The 23,939-nt window shown below is 37.1% G+C and overlaps 1 protein-coding gene across 1 annotated transcript in view; it reads right to left on the bottom strand.

Moving 5' to 3' along the window:
- Positions 1–23,939, bottom strand: part of LOC120348241 (putative MFS-type transporter C09D4.1) — a 282,049-nt gene that overhangs the window by 20,076 nt on the left and 238,034 nt on the right. The gene's annotated exons all lie outside the window — the stretch shown is intronic.

Raw genomic sequence — 23,939 nt, 5'->3', positions numbered from 1 at the left:
CCAACACTTCTAGTATACATGAAATACAGCCGTTGTTATAATAAATCAGTGCCGGTACACACCGATCGGCTATTGGATTCATTGGTAGTTTTCAAAAGAACCCGTCATTCATATAATATGTCAGCCTTCAGGTTGGATGTCTTTTATTAGGTTCTCATCTACAGAACATACTAGAGTTCGGACAACAATACCAGTCTATAACTGCCGTTTCAAGATGGCGTGTTCTTCCAAGACACTCAGATATGAAACACATGCCGTTGTCTGAATAAAATAGTTTCGCAGTACCGGTACACACCGATCATGACTGTTGGACGCAATCGCAGTTTTCAATAGAACCCATTATGCACATACAGTCCTATAATATGTCAAACTACAGGTTGGAAGTCTTGTCATTTTAGAATAGGGATAGGATTTACATATTATCTCATGGGGAGAAAAGGCGATAAAACGGCTTACTCGTATGGACGGACTTGATGGTGGAGGAAGCCGTAACCGACCAGCGGTTGTGCGAGCCACCCTAAGAAGTGTAAAAAATCCAATGTATCGTATTAGTAGATAAATTTAAAAGCTAACTTTGGCGAGAAAGCTTTCACTCTCTATTTCAAATAGCCTACTATTAGTCTCACCGCGCAATAAGAGATATTGTCCCGGAATAACTAAACAAACAAAAGGTTTTATTCAGGGTGTGTCTCTTTTCAGAGTGTCGCGTCCCAACGCCCCTCAAGTTTCATAGTTCATTATCGGTCATCCTATCGCGAGAAAATCACCATATGTATGTACCGGTAGTCGTGAAAATATGCTAGCGTTCTCGAACGACTATGGTCAGGTTATCGTTGAGGGCACACAATAGATTTTATGGAGAAACGCCAAGCATTTTGTACTTTGGGTGAATAGGTTTTATTTTCATAACCGAACAATTTATTTCTCCCCGTCATTTTATTGGAGAGTGGGATCAAAATTAGGATTTGACGGATCGTGACTTTCAGTTCCGCCATGGAATGTGTGCTAATTCCAATAGTAAGCTAATGTTTGGAGAATTCAAAATTGATCACTTAATACAACCACGCTTACCGCAAAGGGGCTTGAAAAATGATTCTTAACTAGAGCCGCGCGTTTTTAACACACAAATGACCTCATGTATAATTAGTTTCGATGACAAACGTCCGACAACAGGACAATGGGTCAACAAAACCTGATATGGCTATAAATGATAATTCAGCAACAGTGATTCGTTGAACATACCAATCCGTCTACTTTTCTGATAATCAATGAGTCACCACGCCCATTCCTTCTACATGTTTTGTATTTCCTCTCCCAGTTTATACATTTTTAGTAAATTTCAAAATGTTCTTCTGAAGATGCACAGATAAAAATATAAAAAAGAGCACATTTGTAACAAGATAGCTCACATATATGAACACGAAAACGAAGAAAGGGAAGCAGTAGTCTACAACACTACATTACCTTTTACAGAACCAGAACCGTCAAAAACACAATCATCATCACACAAAATTTCGAAGTGAAAAACAGATCACATAGAGCCGACATGTAAGGTTTGAAATGAATAAAAAGCCTTGTAGCGGAAAATAATCTTCAAGCACTGAAATTTTCAAAGCTATTGATCTAGTCGTTAGGTAGAAAGCGATTTTTGCATGCGTTTACAACAAGAAAAATACTAACAACAACATAACAATCCATAGGTCCACTTTGTCTCAGTGTTCAATAATAATATTAAGAGAGCGAGCCTCGAATAAATGAACACGAAATCCAAAACGTATCACTAACTTCACGACTAACGCAAAAGCGCAACCGCCACAAGATGACGACGTGGTACCGCGGCGTATATCAAGATCAACAGTACGGTCTACGTTCTGCGTTCACCAAGATTGACTGTTTATTAGAATACTGTAGGATTTTTTTCATGTGTGAATGCCAAAGTTAAATGTTTTCTAAAATTTGTAGAAGGGAACATTATAGAAGAGAATGAAAAAATGTTGGCTCTAAAAAAATAAAAAATACACAAACAGAGGAAAAAATGAAAAGTTTTAGGTATTTGAAATAAAAAATTAGCTGTGATATTAAATGTATGTGAGTAATGGTTATTATTCTGCATTCTCTATTACGTTTGTATTGTATTAATACTGCAATATTGTTTATCATATAAAACCCAATAAAAAAAAGTACGGTCTACTCCCTGTCATCCCGTTCGTTCATTCAGCATTGATTCTGCAGAGCTTTGATTTATTTATGTCGCAATGCAACAACAAAAATCATCGCATGGACGGGCCTATCGATTTAGTTACGTAAAATAAGTATTATACATTCATGAATTACTAAAAGAGTGAAATGGCGATTTTCCTTCCCCGATACCCTGGATTCAGGCGTTGAGTATAGATAAACATGCTTAATATGGTTATAATCACTCTTGTACATAAAAGACAACTAAGACTTGCGCTGCAAAGGAATGTTACAAAACTGTGTTGAACATGTTGTAGCGAATTGTCCATAATGATAAATACACCAATCCAGCAGCAGTACATTTCGAGTACATTGATACAAATATACTATGTCTTAATGGGGAACTAACCACGGATACGAGTAGACAGGATCTAACTTCCTCGTAATGCACTCATTTATTTCGTGACGTCTCTATTCCAACAAGAACCAGGCCAGGCGATTGTATTTAAATTCCTCGGGCTTTCCCTCCAGATTACTGATAAAGCTTCATTGAAGGTACGTGGATATTTATCACAGTAATTCGGTAATTACTGTTATATATTATGTTGAGCTTACTATCATAGCTTGTTTACTACTCTATCTGCTTGTGTGCTATATTGTTACGTCACAATGCTGTCTAGTGCCGTAAGTTGTTTTTCCTCTGTTTAGAGGTCTTTTGTTCTGAACTAAGTTGACGGACGGATGTCCTAATAAATCGCGTGCAGTTTTGTAATGAGTCTGTATTCATTACTTGTTATAAAGATATAACAAATTGGCGACGAGGATTAAAAAGCCTTTTTGTGCCGTTTTGTAGCCATTTCTTGGGGAAGGAAGGAAAATATATCGATGTTACAGCTTAATTTCGAGGATAGATAAGAGAACAGTCGCTGGACTGCGGAGAGGGGTTGGTAGCCTAAAAGTCTCATTGCGCGCAGCGCATTAGGAGCAGCGCATTACGCACAGTGAGGCCGCATTAGGAGCAGCGCATTGGGCACAGTGAAGCCGCATTAGGCGCAGCGCATTGGGCACAATGCGAGATCACATTAGGAGCAGCGCATTGGGCACAGTGAAGCCGCATTAGGCGCAGCGCATTGGGCACAATGCGAGATCGCATTAAAGCAGCGCATTGGACACAATGCGAGGTCGCATTAGGAGCAGCGCATTGTGCACAGTCAGGATTGACAATTCATCCATCCATTTTATCATTGTTTAAGGAATCTATAAGGACAGGCCAGACTCGACTTTTAGATAGTAGCAACAGTGATTCGACTTGACTTGGTACTCGAATTTGATAGAACTAGATTGGTGACACGTTACTGTAATTTAACAGCTTTGCCTTTTGTTGTTACAGTGGAATCATGTATGTCTGAAATTGGTCAGACGAAACAATAGGAAAATATATTTGTCTTATTGTGCCAGATAACTTCGATGAGAATATAATGATTATTAAGACATACCGAAGATTTATAGACGAATGCAAACTATTTTGGACATGAGGATCAGAAAACATTCATATCTGCAGTTATAGCTTGTTTGTCTAAAGGAGTAGACTATGATCTAACGAAAGCTTACAAATATACCTGTTATTTCGTGAAAAGAGATAATGCCATACTTATTGACATAAATTACTCAATAGAAATCCGCTGAATACTTTTCAATCAGCTTTATCATCCAAGTTCCCCACTGTTAATGATGCATTCAAAAGTTTCATTGATTCTTCAACATACCAGGCGCGATTCTCACTGTGCATGTTTACTTGCGGTTGTTTTTTTATCAGAAGTATGTTTGTTCAAAGAATTCTTGCTATGATCCAACGAAACGTTAGAAAAACACATCTGACTTAAATTTGCCCCATGATTCTGAATCACATATAATTCAGTTCAGAATAATCATTGAAGATATAGATTGAGTTCAAAATTAATTTAAATCGTGGAAACAACATTAAAATAGAGAAATATAAAAGCGATAATGCGTTACAAGATTTAACATATTTGTGAACTTCAGAGTATATTTTCAGAAGTGAGGCAGTATTTATTAGATTTTGATTATTCAATGTAAATTATTAAGGAAATGTAACTGGTAAACTGTTCATGGAAGTACCAGTTTATGTCTGAATACTTTTTTAAACTGAATAGGTCAAGCGCAAATCTTATAGAAAATTAAAAACAAACCATTTTCTGATTGCGGCAATGTTAATTTTAAAATCAAATCATTTTATATGTTGTTTTTGTGATTTTCCTGTATTTATCATAATGATATTTATCATCATATTGACGGTATGTAGCATTAAATGCATATTCATGTGTGGGTGATGTACACCGATAAAATATAGCCAGAAACACAAAACATGTGGCTTAAATTGTTCGAGTTGTTTCAATGGGGTAAAAGGCAATCTATAGAACTTTTATTAAACAAAGCCTGGACGACCTGAAGTATGCGCACCAAGATGGCGCACAACCTGAACTCAGGTTGTACACAAGGTTAGGGTTCAGGTTGTGCGACATCTTGGTGCACATACTTCACGAGTACCCAAAGCCTTATACAATTTTGATTGTTTATGCCTAAATGGCTATGAGTAACTATAAAACTTTTTCCAAAATTGCTCTTTTCCAGTTTCCATTTATCAATAAACATTTCCAATCGTTTTTTTTTTAAATATCGTCACGCTAATAACCGAATTACGTAAGTCATATTTAGCAGTTTTAAGAAAAACATAAAAAACTTCCTAATGATATTGTTATGCCATTGAGAGTCAATAATTTGTCATGGTTCAATTTTTTGATTGTTGCCGGATTTGAGTTAATTTGTATGACGCAGTTAATTAACGCACTGTGACTTAGTCAGAAATGTGTCAATGACTTGGGGACATACGCAATTTTGCAACTTTACTATATGCACCAGTCCTGGAAACTAAACAATCCAAAATCGAATGTAATTCTCAGTATCTACAATGTCTAATCCCAAAATAGCTAATCAGTTTCAATTACATTATTTTTTATGTTTAAAAATATATATTTTATCAATATAACACGCTTTGCACACCCACCGAAATAAGACTAAGATTAAATATAAAGAATAAAACAGCAATGCACCCAATATAAAAGCCGACCAAGGTGAATTGGACTCGGACAGTAAATATCACAAGTGCACGTCTTCCTATACTGTAGTATAAATTCAAATTAATACGCGCGCCGTATGCCTGACGACGGTGAAAAATGCATAAATGCGTGGCATGCGGAACTTAGTTTCACAGAAAATGTCTAAGAGAACCTCCTGAAGTAAACCACGAAGAAGATTCGAAATGGACTTGCGACGACTGCGAATCCACAGGGATACATTTCGAAGCTTTACGAAACATTTTCATGAAGTCGTCAAAAAATGAGCCAGAGGAAACGGATAAATAAGTTTCGATATATAAAGACTTCTCAATCGTTTTTATCAATTCTAGGGAGAAAAGGTTGGGAATAATAATACACGAAATGGTTCACGCAGCTGGGGTTTTGATGCATGAAGGTGGAAGTGAACATGGACCTAAATTTCAAAAAAGAACCCGCCGTATGGTCAAACAATTAAAATATCATCAGAAGAAACTCCTTCCAGAGCTGAGACATCTGAGCATAAACTTCAAAGATATAAGCAAATAATTAAAATATGTTATGACTATAAGTGATTAGAAAAAAATATTAATAAATGACAGTTCAAATCTCTTTCCTTTATGTTATGTGTGTGGTATAATTAAACATAATATCATTTTCCACTGCTGTTGTTTTTATTTTGCATAAAGATCGAGGTTAAGAACGATATAATTGCATTCAATTCAGGATGGAGGAAAGTTGATATCATCATGTGAATTAATCGCACATATTTATGGGAACACTCATAACTTTTTTCTAAAATGCATAGCAGATGTATTAGTAACTTCTTATTCAAAGCCTTGTTGAATGGAATGTATGGAATACCCCATAAAATTGGGGCTACATATCACCGGTCCGAGTCCCAGCAAATTCGATTGCCAAGTCAAGTCGAATTCTATTTAAAAGTCGAGTTCGACTTTATAGATTCCATAAATAATGCTAAATCCTGACTGTGCGTAATGCGCTGCTGCTAATACGGCCTCACTGTGCCTAATGCGCTGCTCTTAATGCGACCACGTATTGTGTCCAATGCGCTGCTCCTAATACGTCTTCACTGTGCTCAATGCGCTGCTCTTAATGCGGCATCACTGTGCGCAATGCGCTGCTCCTAATGCCACCACGCATTGTGCCCAATGCGCTGCTCCTAATGCGATCTCGCATTGTGCCCAATGCGCTGCGCGTAATGCGGCTTCACTGTGCCCAATGCGCTGCTCCTAATACGATCTCGCATGTGCCCAATGCGCTGCGCCTATTGCGGCTTCACTGTGCCCAATGCGCTGCTCCTAATGCGGCCTCACTGTGCCCAATGCGCTGCTCCTAATGCGATGCTCGCAACGAGCAAATTACAGTAACGTATCATCAGCCGAGTTCCAGCAAATTCGAGTACCAATTCAAGTCGAATTACTGTTGCTGCTTTTTAAAAGTCGTGTCTAGCTTGTCATTATAGATTCCATAAACAATGATAAAATGGATGGATGAATTGTCAATCCTGACTGTGCGCAATGCGCTGCTCCTAATGCCACCACGCATTGTGCCCAATGCGCTGCTCCTAATGCGATATCGCATTGTGCCCAATGCGCTGCGCCTAATGCGGCTTTACTGTGCCCAATGCGCTGCTCCTAATGCGGCCTCACTGTGCGTAATGCGCTGCTCCTAATGCGCTGCGCGCAATGAGACTTTTAGGCTACCACCACTAATGGGACTGCGACGGAGTTAGAACTGATTATTGCAGCATAATCAGTGACTTTGGATATTCATAGTGAACAGCATTCGCTGGACTGGGAACCCAAGGCCTGTTATTATATTGAATTAAACGGCAGTAAATTATTTGAGCATCGTTGAAGCACGATTGCAACTGTTAACAGAATAATGACGTCAGCATCATTGGAAGTTGCGCAATTCAACATTAATCGCCCAGACGAATGGCAACAATGGCTGCGACGATTTGAAAACATGTGCCTCGCCATGTCGGTTGACAACGCAGAGAGAAAGAAAGCGTTATTATTACATTTTGCGGGACCTGAAGTTTTTGACCTGTATGAGAATTTGCCCGCACCGCCGAATGCAGATGAAAATGATAATGTTTATGCCAACACCGTTAAGAAATTGGATAATTATTTCGTGCCAAAGATAAACATTGATTTTGAATGTGATGTTTTCAGGAATGCAAAACAGAAATTTGGCGAAAATATTGATACTTATGTGGCACGTTTGCGTAAATTAGCTGTTACCTGTGATTTTACGGATGCTGATCGTGAAATAAAACAGCAAGTTATTTCTGGTGGATGTGATTCTAGAGTTAGGGAAAAAGCTCTACAGCAGCGTATGTCTCTTCGAGAACTTCTGGATTATGCAAAAAGTCTAGAACAAGCAAAGCAACAAACAAAACAAATTGAACAACGTCACACGAGACCAGAGAAATTATATGAAATTGATGTGCAGCGTGAAAAGAATTCCGATAGCAAATCCAAGCCTAGAGCACCACAGCTTTCTTCGGCTAGAGGGGGTAAGTCTCTTAGATGTTTTCGCTGCGATAGTTCTAAGCACTTTGCCCGTGAATGTCCATTTAAAGATGCCAAGTGTTTTTGTTGTGGTAAAAAGGGCCATACCAAGAGTGTGTGTCGATTCAAGAAATCAAGTCAGTATAGACACGGCCAGAGAAGTAAGCAATGTAATTCTCAATGTTGTATCGCTGGTGATAAGAATACGCCGGGCGAAAGTGAAACGAATGAAAACTCTGGTTCATCATACGAATTACATCATACAGTGTCGTCCGTGCAAAATAACAATGTGGGTGTGAAATGCAATCCAATCTATCTTGATCTTGACATCGATGGCAAAAACATTTCTTGGGAAGTAGATACAGGGGCTACACTATCTGTCATGTCTTTAGTGCAATATAAAAAGTTGTGGCCAAAAGCAGAATTGAACCACACCGATGGTAAACTGTCTACATACACGGGGGAGTCTATTCCAGTAGAGGGAGAAAGGGATGTTACTGTAACGTATCAAAATGGTAACCCAATGGTATTGCCAATCACTGTGGTAAGAAATAATAACCGCTGTAAACCATTGCTGGGGAGAAATTGGTTGAAACATATCAAACTTGATTGGAATTCAATTTTCAAAATTAACTATTCTGATGTTAAAATCAGTACACTGCTTGATAAGTATCCTGAATTGTCTTCACCTGGATTAGGTTGTGCAAAAACTGAAGCTAAATTGGAGATTGATGACAGCGTTAAGCCTAAATTTTATAAACCACGACCTGTACCTCTTGCACTCAAAGAATTGGTCGAAGCTGAACTTGATAGACAAGTTGAAATCGGTGTTTTGAAGCCATGTAAAACATCCGATTGGGCTGCACCTATGGTTACCGTATTAAAAGCTGATCGGAAGTCAGTTCGGCTCTGTGGAAGTTATGACTTGACTGTAAATAAAGCAAGTCGTCTTGAGCAGTATCCATTGCCAAAGGTGGATGAATTATTGACTAAATTTGCTGGTGGGGAAAAATTCTCTGTTATTGATCTGAAAGAGGCATATCTGCAGATACCATTGGCAGAAGAGAGTCAAAAGTACACAGTAGTTAATACACATAAGGGATTATTCACGACAAATCGTCCTGTTTATGGAATATCAAGTGCCCCAGCTATATTCCAGAGATATCTTGAAACACTGCTGGGTGACATAGCAGGTGTAGGTGTTTTCCAAGACGATATTGGAGTAACCGGTTCTTCTGATAAAGAAGACATAGCCAGATTGGAAGAAGTTTTCAAGCGTCTTACAAATGAAGGTCTAAAAATTAATCCAAACAAATGTAAATGGATGGTTTCAGAAATTACTTATCTTGGATATCGTATAAATAAACTTGGAGTTCAACCAACTGAAGATAATCTGAGAGCTGTTCTGGATGCCCCAGAACCACAAAATATACATCAGTTGCGCTCATATCTGGGGATGCTTAATTATTATGGTAAATTCATTAAAAATTTATCAACTGTTGCTGCTCTTTTGTATGAACTTCTTCGTTCGAATGTTCGATGGCACTGGAATAAAAGGCAAATGGAAGCTTTTAAGAAAACGAAATCGCTATTGTGTAATGCTCCATGCCTTGCTCATTTTGACGGAAATGCCGCCGTCATTGTTTCTGCAGATGCCAGTACTTATGGAATCGGAGCAGTTTTATCTGTAATAACGCAAGAAGGAGAACGTCCTGTGGCTTTTGCATCCAGATCTTTGTCAAAACCAGAGCGTAATTATAGCCAATTGCATAGAGAGGGATTAGCTCTAGTATTCGCTGTTACAAAGTTCGATTCATTTTTATATGGAAGACCGTTTGTTTTGGAAACTGATCACAAGTCACTTCTCGGTTTGCTTGGGAAGAATAAGCCACTTCCTGATGCAGCTCCACCGAGAATGATCCGTTGGAAAGTATTACTTGATGGATATCAATACGAATTAGTGTATGTTCCAGGTAAAAACCAAGCCAATAGCGATGCACTAAGTCGTTTGCCTTTGCCTGTTAAACCGGATTATATACCGCCTTGTGGTGATGTAGTGAATCTTCTTGAAGCAGTCGATTCTACCCTTGTTAAAGTTGATGCAATCCAGTCTTGGACGAGAAGAGATCCTGTACTGTCCGCAGTTATGCATCATACTCAAATGGGCTGGCAAAAATCTTCTGACATAGACCCAGGATTACAAATTTATAGAAGCAAAGAGACGGAACTAAGTGTCCATGAAAATTGTTTATTTTGGGGTTGTCGAGTAATTATTCCGCCACAAGGAAGACAGAAAGTGTTGCAATTACTTCACGATGGTCATCCTGGTATTTGTTCTATGAAAAGAATTGCTCGTAATCATGTATGGTGGCCTGGGGTTGATGCTGATATTGAAGAGTTGGTGAAATCTTGCAGTTTGTGTCAACAGTTACGTCCCAGTGCACCTCAAGTTCCTGCTAGCCCATGGTCTTATCCTAATGGTTCATGGCAAAGAATACATATGGACTATGCCGGTCCAGTTGATGGGAAAATGCTTCTTGTTATTGTTGATGCGTTTAGCAAATGGCCAGATGTGTGGATTACATCGTCAGTTTCTGCTCATGAAACTATTGAAAAAGTCAGACTTTCATTTGCTACACATGGATTACCACTAGTTGTAGTCACTGACAACGCTGGTTGTTTTGCAGGAGACGAATTTGCAACATTTCTAAAGGCAAATGGAGTGAAGCACTTGTTTTCACCACAGAGACATCCGGCTTCTAATGGCCAAGCTGAATCAATGGTAAAACAAGTTAAACTTGGATTGAAGAAACAAGCACCAGCATCTTTGTCAGTCAGACTTGTTCGGTGGTTATTTAAATACCGAACTACACCACATACAACGACTGGTCAGACTCCGTCGGAATTACTTTTTCGTCGTAAGATTAGAACGCACATTGATCTAATCGCACCTTCATCACGTTTGAAGAGGTCAGCAGAGAATGTTCCAAGTGGAATAATAAGAACTTTTCACATTGATGACCCAGTTTTTATTACAGAAGTCGTTGGATCTCGTTTCAAATGGTTACCTGCCACAGTAACTGAAGTTATGGGTCAAATGTGTCGTGTTCGTTTGAACGATGGAAGAATTTTTAGACGTCATCTTGATCATATTCGACATCGATTTTCTGCTGATGATGTAATGGTACGTGAAGGGAATCAAGATTTTAGAATGAGTGAGAGAATACCAGCTGCAATTCCAACAGGATACCTGATGTTGATGTGGGAGATAGAAATTCAACTCCTACCCCTACTGCTACTGAAGAGACTGATGAATCTCAAAATGACAGAGACAATGTAGACCCAGTTCCTAATTTTCCAGAATCGTCCAGTAATTCAAACATACCTTATAAAACAAGATCTGGCAGAATATCAAAACCGCCAGAAAAACTATCTCTATAAGAAGTTTTATAATTTTGTACTGGACAGAATTATAGTTGTAAAAGTTTCTTTGAATTTCTTAGTTTCTTTGTGAAATTCTGTACGTTGCTTGTATATTTGTTTTTGCAATATTTTATACCATTTGATTGGGAATGTTGGAATTCGGGTAATTGTGCTGTACATTAATTTTTAATATATGGTTCTTGAATTTGTACAATATTTCCAAAAAGGGGGGAAGGAGTGTTATATATTATGTTGAGCTTACTATCATAGCTTGTTTACTACTCTATCTGCTTGTGTGCTATATTGTTACGTCACAATGCTGTCTAGTGCCGTAAGTTGTTTTTCCTCTGTTTAGAGGTCTTTTGTTCTGAACTAAGTTGACGGACGGATGTCCAAATAAATCGCGTGCAGTTTTGTAATGAGTCTGTATTCATTACTTGTTATAAAGATATAACAATTACCTGTACAAATAACTTGCCTGGCCGGAGAGTAATATCAATATATATGACAGGCACATAGGTCCCGGATTCGAACATCTTTTCCATCGACCAAATGGCAGCTTATCGTAGATAGATATCATCATAGTGATGTTTTTAACGTTGAATCCACTGATTTATACTTTGTCATACGCTCAAAGAATGTCATTTTGTGCGTATTCGAATCCGACTTAAATATTATTCACTTTAAACCTGACATGGACAAACTACGGCCGGCGGGCCGAATCCAGACCGTTGGGTAATTCAATCTGGCCCGCCTGATGCTGCCACAAACGAACTAAATCCAAATTTTGATGTTTTAGCCAAGGAAACTCTTGGAGTTTGCTGGGCTTGCGATTTAATTTTGGTGCTGGGCTTATTGTTTTCCACTTTTGCTTTTGTGAATATTGTTATTAAAATGTAACTTCTTACGTCACAGTTACATGGCCCGCCAGTCTAAGTGGGCAAAATGTTTGGCCCATGTTCCAAAAACCTTGCCCACCCCTGCTTACTGTGATACAATCTCGCTACTTATGTTATTGATTATTAAATACAAAACTTTTCAATTCGTAACTTTGCGTTATTGTGCAAAAACGTCCGAACGCCGTCCCATATACGCTAAAAATTTTGGTAAGGTAGGCCTATTTTGTAATTTCATCATTTTATTGCTTAATAATATTTAGGAATGAGTACCGGAAGGCAGCGTATGCCAATACAGATCACTATAACAAAAGCAAATTTTTCAACTTTCAAATACAAGGATTACACACCAGGACTGACTTAAATAAAAATGAAACATTATTGTTCAATCCAAATAAAACATATCGCACAATACGAAGAAACAAAATAAGAAGGAACAACGAATCACAGAGAATGATATTATATCAAAAGAAAATTAAACATAATAGTAAATTCTACTTGGTCAGAAAATCAGCCAGTGTCGTATGAAACAGGCAATTACGTTTAAATTCAAGGGATTTATTCCAATCTTTTTAAAATATTGAAGCTTGTCATTCAGGCAATAGTTTGCCACTTTGCCTACAGGAAGGTGTTCCTCTTTGAGATAAAGGGCCACTCATTGACATTATCAGTATTAGCAAAACTTTGATTTTAACGAATTAGGCTTCAAAGACGCGTTACAATAGGGATGTTGTCCAATGATCTCTAAAATTGCTAACATGCGATTGTGATAATGAGTATTTAAAACACCCAATTGCATGTTTCACAAAAATAAACAATCCCAGTAAATTATAAAAGGAACAATTGATTCGTGGGGAAAAGAGGATTGACAATCAGTAAAAGTTGAAGGTGTATTCAACATGGGTGAGAGTGCCAATTCATACATTCGTTATAGGTAGTCAGCACAGCCCCACACGCGCAAATTCGAATATTTGTAATTGCAACAACCAAAAACCATGGATAAGCAACTCAATTTGGAATTTTCACATCACAGCTGTAAATAGAATTAGTCTATATCTGAATTGTGCGACAAACGGGACGATATGTACATGTTCAACGGTATAACGAACAATATTTATCTGCCCTTACAAAAAGTCTCGTTTCCATCGTCAACTTCTTCGCCATCCTCGGGACAGTAACCTGTTTTAATTTTTTTTACCCTCATTCCATCCAAGAATGTTACTCGTGCACCCATAGGAATGCATTTCAATCCAGATAAACCATTCACATTAACTTCGGCCAAACTACTAAAATGTATAGTCTGAACACCACCAATCTCAGCAGTTGATGCAGCCTGCTTCATGCTGTTTAAAGAACTTGCAGACAACATCTTGAGTTTGATCTTGCAAGCATCCGGACACCAATGTATTAAAATGGGCGTTTCATTTGCTTGTATACCAGAGACTCCAATTAAAGCATAGTAAAGCATGTAACAGCATTCATCTTTCTTGAAATATTTTTCTTTATAAACAGCAAGTGCATTTTTCGGTACATGTTCTCTGAAGCTGTCTTCAACTGGTTCAATGATGTTTAACTTTTCGTTGTCTTTATCAGGACGAATGGCAAACAGACATGCAGGCATAACCTTCTTTTTTCTTAGAAGAAACATTTTAGCCAATATTGCTTTTGTCTCAGCGGAAACTGGTATTCCGGAATTGGCCATGGTTAACCTCTGATGTTATAGAATATAAATATAGAATGAAAACAAACTGCAAAACATATTGAATAAAATTAATAATTTGATATCAAAATCGTGAGAGCAGACTGAATGAAAAAACAAGAGTTTACTTTGGCAAATACCAGAATATACATCGGGAGCACATGATAAAGAAGACTTGTTGTTTCAAACAAAATTATGTACTAAATGACTAACATATTCGAAACATCGCCCAGATGGAAATATCGCGCCACCTCCTAATAATCATTTTGATTCCGATCGCGATCGCGCATGCTTGATAAACAAGTAGAATTTTACGGGTGGCGCAGATTGCTGATATACATCGTTATCTATAATTACTGAAATATGATTTACATTCTCGTTTACAGTACTTATAATATCTAGTATATAGCCATATATTACAGTATTGCCGTTAGTGTATTCAGGTAATAGGCAAATGTGAAACAAATTCATAACTCAAACAGTCTTATTATACAGTCTAATTATTTTCATAAATTTCCCAACGATTTCAATCAGAGTATCGGTAAATCGCCAAGCAACATTACCAGAACACGGCACCGGTATGCAGATAAAATTCCGATAAAACAAGAAACTGTGCCCGCATACACTTTCTTATAAAAACAGAACTGAAATTACGAAGGAAATCGGGCACATGCAATAAAAACGGAACATAATAACCGTACAAACAGCCACCGTATCACAAATCAGCAGGCCTACCTACGCATCGCGCCCTCCCATCAGTTTACTTTTAACGTACAAATTGTAGAGTACAATACTGGCTTAGATGATTTTGAGAGCGTGAATTTATACTTTCCGAATTTTATTTCTGCGTATATGTAGAGTAATATTCTTGAATATGTACCTTATTAGGATGCAACCGTTTATTAAATAAATACATATTTCAAACTATTGAAGAAAGTACAATAGCCTACCTGATACGCGATAAGTAGGCTTGCACGTAATTTACGGAATTACGTAATTATTTGGAGTTACGGAAGGGAAGTTACGAATTACGTAAAGTCGTAATTATTGCATTGAAACGAGCTTTCTTCAGAGCAGTCAATTTCGTCGATTGCGAAAAATGAAAGCTCAACAAGTAGAAGAAGATTTCTCTTTTCTCTCTCTTGTTACGTAGGTGAAGGATGGCATGAAGTGATTGAGACGGCAGAGAAACAACAAAACGGCGGATTCCTCGTGGACCGCTAAAAATTTAACTGCTATCACATATAATCAAATATGAGCCAGTGTGTTTATCTCGCACAGAGATCCATTTTCTATTACAAAATCAAATTGTTCTGTTAACGGTTTCATCGTTATATATCAGTCCGAACTTGGCCTTGCTCATGATGTTTTTCACAATTCCTCTCAATATTTCGGCCATATATGATTAACTGGCTTACCAAATGCGGCAACTTATTTTGATTTATCGTCGACTTGAATACCACCGGCACTAGACCAAACTTGTGTCAATCTTGGCCGATAGGATCGCCGACTTGAGTTAGCAAATAAATGTCGTGAGTGTAAAATAAATGTCACAAAATGCATTGTTTTGCGATATAACTTTGTATTTCCGGAGAAGGCATATATATCATAAAAGGTTGGGAATTTAATATACGCAAATAAATAATATTTGATCTAAATTTATCGCAAATAATGTTATAAACATTCAGTCCGCGAAATGATTAAATGTAAAATGAAGCATGGTAATCGGAATATCGTCAATAAGTCGACATCAATAATTATTATTATAAAATGCTAACAAGGCAGTAATTTCGGATAATGCAGAAGACGCTGCAAAAACAAGTCTTCGTCGCGAGGAAATCGCAAGTATAATCAAACGAGAGAATACTCTCGTCGTTGGTTAATAAATTAGAAACCGGTAATTTTTATTCAGTACTAAGGTGGTTTTAAAAAACTATCGTTTCCATAAATATCCGTATACCAGTGTCGGTAATGATAAAATAAAATTGATCGCATAAAAATAGGACGGTTAATTTGCGAAGGGGATAAAGGAAAACCAAAGCTAACACAAAAGATAAAAATCAGAATAAATTTAATTTGAATTCACTCCTTGATATTTGTCTTTAACATCTGCCGCCGGCGTGTAGTACTGCCAAGAATATGAAAACCCAACTTCAATGTCCCATGCGGAAAAGAAGTGGATTCAATTGGTTGTTATGATAGGTTTGAATGCGTGAAAAAATATCGCAATTACGGGGTCATTACGTAATTGATTTTGCCGTAATTACGGAATTGATTTTTGTCAATTACGTGCAAGCTTAGCGATAAGTATCTCAAGTCCAAATATAGCCTTAGAATTAGATCGTAAATAAATACTAATACGGCGAGACTCGGCCGCTACGGTTTGGCGCAATCGACGTAATCGTCATTTGTAAATGTACAATATAGCTGTTTGAGTCAACATAGCCATGTTTTGACGCCGTTCGTTCAGATATGTAAGAAAGAATAGTGGGAAGTGAGAAGCTTCCAAATACAGACTGTTTACAGTTTATTTTAGCCTAATAGATGATGCCTCTGTCAACCTTTCAACACAACATATTAACATAGGAAGCACATCCACATTTAGCAAGATGAATGTATCTGAAATAAACTTTGAGATATCGTGCGGTGTATAACTGTGTGACGACCCTTGTTTTATCTGTTAAATGATGTCACGTGATATTGTTTCCATATTTGGTATTTTTAACACCGAGGGCGATGTGACACTGTCGATCTGTACTTTGGTATACTGTTAAGTATATTCTGTTTTCTTGCATTGTGCTGCCTGGTACTTGTCGCTTTATTGTATGCTTATCGTTTTGTTCGGAGTATTTGGTTGTGTTGAGATTGTTAATTAATAAATAGGACAAAATAGTATAAATTGAAGTGAATAGTGAGAGGAAACTTGACGTCAGATCATATTGGAAGATATTCTGAACTTGGATAACTATTTCATAGACTGCCGGTACGCTACAATTGCTATGTGTCCAGCAATTGAAGAGAAAATAGATTTTTCCATAGCAGTAGGAAGAATAATACTAAAGGCAAGAACAACAATATAATAACGAGAATATCGGACGGAGACCGAAGACTTATCGATCGAAACTGCGGTTTCGATTCATGACTCTATAGTGACACCGCGTGTCCCATCACTAATTAATTAATAACTCGCTAATTATACAACATAATTTTTCCAAAATCAATATTGCTTCTGGTCCGAGATATGCTAAATGCACATGCAAAATTTGGAGCAGAATCAACCTCGCGTTCGTGAGATATCGCGTGCATCTAACAGACAAACAGACAAATACTTATCAACATAATTACCGATCTAAAGATCGATAAGTAATAACACTTCATGTCGAATGAATCGAAATTCTAAATGATAGTTAGGAAAAAGCGAGATAATCACTGAGTCACCACGCCCATTCCTTCTAAATGTTTTGTATGGCTCCATTACATTTGAACCCACCACAATTGCACCTGCATACTAGTGCACCTACGAATTTTTTTGTTTTACGGATATTTGAACCCATACTAACCTTAACCCATGGGTTATAGCACCCGCCTATAGATTGAACCGGCGGAAGTACACATGGGTTCAAAATTCAAATGTACGTGGGTTCAAATGTACGGTCACCGTTTTGTATCTCCGCCCCCCCCCCCCCCCCATTTTATACATGTTTAGTAAATTTCAAAATGTTTTTCTGAAGATGCACAGATAAAAATATAAAAAGGAGCACATTTGTAACAATATAGCGATTCTCACATAAATGAACACGAAGACAAAAAGAAAGCAGTAGTCTACATTAGCTTTTACAAAACTGGAACCGTCAAAAAGCCTCCAACTTTCGAGTAGCAAGAGAAAAAACAAGCGGTCAAACAACCGCTACAAATATTTTATGTTAATTAAGAAGAGGTCTTCACACAAAATTTCGAAGTGAAAAACGTGCCGACATAGAGCCGACATGTAATGTTGGAAATGAATTAAAAGCCTATTAGCAGAAAATAAATCTTCAAGCATTGAATTTTTCAAAGCTATTGATCTAGTCGTTGAAAAGAAAGCGATTTTTGCATACGTTTACAACAAGAAAAATACTAACAACAGCATAACAATCTATAGGTCCACTTAGTCTCAGTGTTCAATAATAATAACAAGAAAGCGATCCTCGAATAAATGAACACGAAATTCAAAACGTATCACAAACTTCACGACTAACGCGGAAGCGCAACCGTCACAAGATGACGACGTGGTACCGCGGATTATATTAAGATCAACAGTACGGTCTACGTTCTGCGTTCACTAAGATTGAATGTTTATTAGGATACTGTAGGAATTTTTACACAAATACACAAACAGAGGAAAAAATGAAAAGTTCTAGGTATTTTTGTATAAATAATAACTGTGGTATTAAATGTATGTGAGTAATTGTTATTATTCTGCATTCTCTATTACGTTTGTATTGTATTAAAACTGCAATATTGTTTATCATGTAAAACCCAATAAAAAAGTACGGTCTAATTCAGGCCTGGGCAAGTTGCGGCCCGCGGGCCACATCCTTCCCGCGGCAACGTTTATCCGGTCCGCGACCAGATTTCTAGATCTAGAAAAACGAGTTATTATATAATTATCGGCGACGAGATGCTGAAGGTAAATGAAGGAGTGAAGCTGCAACCAACCTCAATCTAGACTAAAGTGCGACAATATAACATACTAAAAAATAAACAGAAGCGATATATGTTTTGATTTAGGAGGCTTGCGACAGATTAAAAACGCTGTTGTAGAAATTAGAAACTGAAAAATTTCATGTGCCCTCGGAACCATACTATGACTGAAATTGAAAGACAGTCGATCGTGCGCGCGATGTATCTTTTGATCAGTTCCAAAACTTTCAATTCTATCTATCTAATTCTAAAGTCACCGACGGGCCTCACATATAAGATAATTAATGTGAATTAAATTCAATCGATGTTTATGGTATCCTACTAAAATCAATTTTACGCGACGTGGTTTTATCACAGACGTAAGGACAGAAAAAACAGAGTGAAGTCGGTTTCGTAAGAACGAATCAGAATTGGCGAATTCGCGAAATGGCAAAGCACGAATAAAGATGATCTGGCAATTTAAGTCACATTTTTATGTCCGCGGAATGCGGTGGTATTTCATAGCAGTAATGCTTATATTTTATCATAGCCGCGGTTAAGATGAGAACAATAAAGCAAGACATTTTAAATAAGCCGTATAGCAAAAAAGGCATCAAAACCAAGTATATTCCGGTAGTTTATCTAACATTTTTATATCCGCAGTACAATAGATATAGTACTTTGTTTTATTTAAATGTGTAATAAAATACGACAAAAACGCGCAATATATGTTGACTTTACTTAGTCCGGCCCGCCACTGCATTTTGGATATTTAATGTGGCCCGATAGAAAAAATAATTGCCCAGCCCTGGTCTACTCCCTGTCATCCCGTTCGTTCATTCAGCATTGATTCTGCAGAGTTTCGATTTATTTATGTCGCAATGCCTATGGGTATCGACAAAAAAATCATCGCACGGACGAGCCTATCGATTTAGTCACGTAAAATAAGTATTATACATCCTTGAATTACTAAATGAGTGAAATGGCGATTTCACCTCCCCGTTGACCTTGATCCAGGCATTGAGTAAAGATAAACATGCTTAATATGGTTATAATCACTCTTATACTTAAAAGACAATTAAGACTTACGCTGCAAAGGAATGTTAAAAACTGTGCTGAACATTTTGTAGCGATTTGTTGATAATAATAAATACACCAATCCAGCAGCAGTGCATTTCGAGAACATTGATACAAATATACTATGTCTTAATGGGGAACTAACCACGGATACGAGTAGACAGGATCTAACTTCCTCCTAATGCACTCATTTATTTCGTGAGATATTTATTTCAATAAGGAACAGGCCAGGCGATTGCATTTAAATTACTCGGGCTTTCTCTCCAGATTACTGATAAAGCTTCATTGAAGGTGGGACATTTTTTTTTTATACATACGTAGATATTTATCACAGTAATTCGGTAATTACCTGTACAAATACCTTGCCCGGCCGAAGAGTAATATTAATATGACAAGCACATAAATGCCGGATTTGAACATCTTTTCCATCGACCAAATGGCAGCTTATCGTAGATAGATATCATCATATTGATGTTTTTAACGTTGAATCCATGGATTTATACTTTGTCATACGCTCAAAGAATGTCATTTTGTGCGTATTCGAATCCGACTTAAATATTATTCACTTTAAACCTGACATGGGCAAACTACGCCGGCGGGCCGAATCCAGCCCATTGGGCAATTCAATCTGACCCGCCTGATGCTGCCACAAACGAACTAAATCCAAATTTTGATGTTTTAGCCAAGGAAACTCTTTAAGTTTGTTGGGATTGCGATTAAATTTAGTTTTAGTGCTAGGCTTATTGTTTTCTACTTTTACTTTTGTGAATATTGTTATTAAAATGTAACTTTTTACGTCACAGTTACATGGCCCTCCAGTCTAAGTGGGCAAAATGTTTGGCCCATGTTCCAAAAACCTTGCCCACCCCTGCTTACTGTGATACAATCTCGCTACTTATGTTATTTATTTTCAAATACAAAACTTTTCAATTCGTAACTTAGCGTTATTGTGCAAAAACGTCCGAACGTCGTCCTATATACGCCACAAATTTTGGTAAGGTAGGCATATTTTGTAATTTCATCATTTTATTGCTTAATAATATTTATGAATGAGTACCGGAAGACAGCGTATGCCAATACAGATCACTATAACAAAAGCAAATTTCAAATACAAGGATTACACACCAGGACTGACTTAAATAAAAATGAAACAATATTGTTTAATACAAATAAAACATATCGCACAATACGAAGAAACAAAATAAGAAGGAACAACGAATCACAGAGAATGACATTATCAGTATTAGCAAAACTTTGATTTTAACGAATTAGGCTTCAAAGACGCACTACAATAGGGATGTTGTCCATTGATCTCTAAAATTGATAATATATATGCGATATTGATAATTGAGTATTTAAAACACCCAATTGCATGTTTTACAAATAAACAATCCCAGTAAATTATAAAAGAAACAAATGATTCGTGGGGAAAAGAGGATTGACAATCAGTAAAAGTTGAAGGTGTATTCAACATGGGTGAGAGTGCCAATTTATACATTTGTGGATAGTCAGCACAGCCACACACGCGCAAATTCGATTTGGAATTTTCACATCACAGCTGTAAATAAAATTAGTCTATATCTGAATTGTGCGACAAACGGTACGATATGTACATGTTCAACGGTATAACGAACAATATTTATCTGCCTTTACAAAAAGCCTCGTTTCCATCGTCAACTTCTTCGCCATCCTCGGGACAGTAACCTGTTTTAATTTTTTTTACCCTCATTCCATCCAAGAATGTTACTCGTGCACCTGTAGGAATGCATTTCAAGCCAGATAAACCATTCACATTAACTTCGGCCAAACTACTAAAATGTATAGTCTGAACACCACCAATCTCAGCAGTTGATGCAGCCTGCTTCATGCTGTTTAAAGAACTTGCAGACAACATCTTGAGTTTGATCTTGCAAGCATCCGGACACCAATGTATTAAAATGGGCGTTTCATTTGCTTGTATACCAGAGACTCCAATTAAAGCATAGTAAAGCATGTAACAGCATTCATCTTTCTTGAAATATTTTTCTTTATAAACAGCAAGTGCATTTTTCGGTACATGTTCTCTGAAGCTGTCTTCAACTGGTTCAATGATGTTTAACTTGTCGTTGTCTTTATCAGGATGAATGGCAAACAGACATGCAGGCATAACCTTCTTTTTTCTTAGAAGAAACATTTTAGCCAATATTGCTTTTGTCTCAGCGGAAACTGGTATTCCGGAATTGGCCATGGTTAACCTCTGATGTTATAGAATATAGATATAGAATGAAAACAAACTGCAAAACATATTGAATAAAATTAATAATTTGATATCAAAATCGTGAGAGCAGACTGAATGAAAAAACAAGAGTTTACTTTGGCAAATACCAGAATATACATCGGGAGCACATGATAAAGAAGACTTGTTGTTTCAAACAAAATTATGTACTAAATGACTAACATATTCGAAACATCGCCCAGATGGAAATATCGCGCCACCTCCTAATAATCATTTTGATTCCGATCGCGATCGCGCATGCTTGATAAACAAGTAGAATTTTACGGGTGTCGCAGATTGCTAATATACATCGTTAATCGTTATCTATAATTACTGAAATATGATTTACATTCTCGTTTACAGTACTTATAATATCTAGTATATAGCCATATATTACAGTATTGCCGTTAGTGTATTCAGGTAATAGGCGAATATGAAACAAATTCATAACTCAAACAGTCTTATTATATAGTCTAATTATTTTCATAAATTTCCCAACGATTTCAATCAGAGTATCGGTAAATCGCCAAGCAACATTACCAGAACACGGCACCGGTATGCAGATAAAATTCCGATAAAGCAAGAAACTGTGCCCGCATACACTTTCTTATAAAAACAGAACTGAAATTACGAAGGAAATCGGGCACATGCAATAAAAACGGAACATAATAACCGTACAAACAGCCACCGTATCACAAATCAGCAGGCCTACCTACGCATCGCGCCTTCCCATCAGTTTACTTTTAACGTACAAATTGTAAGAGTACAATACTGGCTTAGATGATTTTGAGAGCGTGAATTTATACTTTCCGAATTTTATTTCTGCGTATATGTAGAGTAATATTCTTGAATATGTACCTTATTAGGATGCAATCGCTTATTAAATAAATACAGATTTCATACTATTGAAGAAAGTACAATAGCCTACCTGATACGCGATAAGTATCTCATGTCCAAATATAGCCTCAGAATTAGATCGTAAATAAATACTAATACGGCGAGACTCATCGCTACGGTTTGGCGCAATCGACGTAAACGTCATTTGTTAATGTAACATAATATAGCTGTCGGAGTCAACATAGCCAGATTTTGACGCCGTTTGTTTAAATATGTAATAAAGACTTGTGGGAAGTGAGAAGCTTCCAAATACAGATTGACTACAGTTTAGTTTAGCCTAATAGATGATGCGTCTGTCAACCTTTCAACACAACATATTAACATAAGAAGCACATCTATATTTAGCAAGATGGATGTATCTGAAATAAACTTTGAGATTCATGTAATATTGTTTCCATATATATTTGTTATTTTGAACTTTTAACACTGAGGGTGTTTGGAGTATTTGGTTGTGTTGAGATTGTTAATTAATAAATATAGGACAAAATAGTATAAATTGAAGTGAATATTGAGAGGAAACTTGACGTCAGATCATATTGGAAGATATTCTGAACTTAGATAATTATTTGATAGACTGCTATACGCTACAACGGTGACCGTACATTTGAACCCATGCGTATATCCACGGGTTCAATCTATATGCGGGTGCTAAAACCCATGGGTTAGGGTTAGTATGGGTTTAACTATCCGTGAAACAGAAAAAATTCCATAGGTGCAATAGCATACAGGTGCAATTGTCATGGTGTCAAATGTATGTGGGTTCAAATGTAATGGAACCCGCTACAACTGCTATGTGTCCAGCAAATGAAGAGAAAAGAGATTTTTTTCATAGCAGTAGGAAGAATAATACTAAAAGCAAGAACAACAATATAATAATAACACTTCATCTCGAATGAATCGAAATTCTTAATGATAGTTAGGAGAAAGCGCGATATTTAAATTTGTACGAGAGGGTGAGTACGCAGGTAGGCTATGCATGACTGCGTGTTCGTAAGATATCGGACCTACAGCAGTTAAACACAGCAGTATTTCAGATACACCCATCTGACTGAATATAGATGTGTTTCTTATGGTTATGTGTTGTGTTGAAAGGTTGGCGCGCGAATCCTCGATTAGGCTTAACTGTATTTGTAAGTTTCTCACTTAACAAAAGTCTTTATTACATATTTGAACAAACGG

This window comes from Styela clava, chromosome 1 (assembly GCF_964204865.1).
Source record: "Styela clava chromosome 1, kaStyClav1.hap1.2, whole genome shotgun sequence".
NCBI classification, from domain to species: domain Eukaryota; kingdom Metazoa; phylum Chordata; class Ascidiacea; order Stolidobranchia; family Styelidae; genus Styela; species Styela clava.
This window is presented reverse-complemented; position numbering and strand designations above follow the sequence as displayed.